The sequence below is a fragment of the Cinclus cinclus genome, chromosome 2, assembly GCF_963662255.1.
Source record: "Cinclus cinclus chromosome 2, bCinCin1.1, whole genome shotgun sequence".
Classification (NCBI taxonomy): Eukaryota; Metazoa; Chordata; class Aves; order Passeriformes; family Cinclidae; genus Cinclus; species Cinclus cinclus.
Window position 1 is genome coordinate 19,470,635 of NC_085047.1, and position 1,196 is coordinate 19,471,830.

Sequence of the window (1,196 nt, forward strand, 5' to 3'; positions counted from 1 at the left end):
GGCCTGGAGTATTTTTTTGAATAAATAGCACACCCATAAAAATTAAGCTTCACATTACAGTGTGTCGGTCCAGTTTGGATACTTTCTGCATGGAGTTCAGAACATCCTATGAAAAATCAGGGATCTGCTTGTCTTCCTGCTTCAAAGGGAAAACAACAACAAAAAACAAAAACAAAACAAAAAACAGTAAAATCCCACTCTCATTAGTGTCTTCCAACCCCTTCCAGACAGAGAGCTATCCAAGAGTCACATTAATACAGTGAGCTAAAGACCCTGGAATTAGTTCTCTGGGATTATTCACTGGAAGGCAACTACCGTCTGAATTCCTGCGTTGCTTTCTTCTAGCCTAGCGCTAATTAACAGAAGCACTTAAAAGTGTTCCAGGGCAAAACGGCAAAACATGGAATACTCCGGTGACAAGGTACGGCAAGACTGAGAACGTCCCTCCGTCCACTTCCTACACATTTTTTTTTGTTTGTTTCCTCGCAGCTTTCCGGCTGTTTTTCCTTCCCCTCTCCACCCCGCTCCCCTCCCATGAGCGGGTGCCCGGGTGGCAAAAAGAAAGAAAGGGAAGAAGAAGAAGAAGAAAAAAAAAAAAAAAAAAAAAAGTACTGGCCCGTACGGGGATCGAACCCGCGACCTTGGCGTTATTAGCACCACGCTCTAACCAACTGAGCTAACCGGCCCGCACACGCGCGGTCCTGGGGGAAGCACCTCCAGGGTGTGCGGGAGCGGAGCGGCGCCCTCACTACCCCGGTTCCTGCCTGCCCGGGGGTGGCAACGCTCTCCAAGCCCCCTGTGCTCCTCACACGCACACATCCTGCGCTGTTCCCGGAGCAGGGACACCCGCATGCGCTTTCCCCACCGGGGGCAGGGAGGTGGCAGTGCGCCGTGAGGCTGTGCAGGCTCCGTCTTTGTTTTTGCGGGCTCCTGGGCCGAGCCGCGGCCGCCTCCGGGCCTGCCCTCACGGCAGCGCCGCGCCGAGCTCAGGGCTTGGGCGAGGCCCTGCCCAGTTTATCCCACGGCGGAGCGAAATCGGCGCAGCTTTCGGCAAGGTAAAGGATAGGAGCAGCCCCACGGGATGTCCTCCCATGAACCGTGGGACAGGCACGGCTGGCCAGCACCTCTTGAAATTCACCTGGCAGGAGAGCTGAATGAGACAGAGCCTGAAAGTACTTCCCTTCCGTGAGGTAACA

At 54.2% G+C, this 1,196-nt stretch overlaps 1 non-coding gene across 1 annotated transcript; it reads right to left on the bottom strand.

Moving 5' to 3' along the window:
- Window positions 1-612: 612 nt before the first annotated feature.
- Window positions 613-686, bottom strand: TRNAI-AAU (transfer RNA isoleucine (anticodon AAU)). The gene has a single exon. It is a non-coding gene; the product is annotated as a tRNA-Ile (tRNA).
- Window positions 687-1,196: the final 510 nt, after the last annotated feature.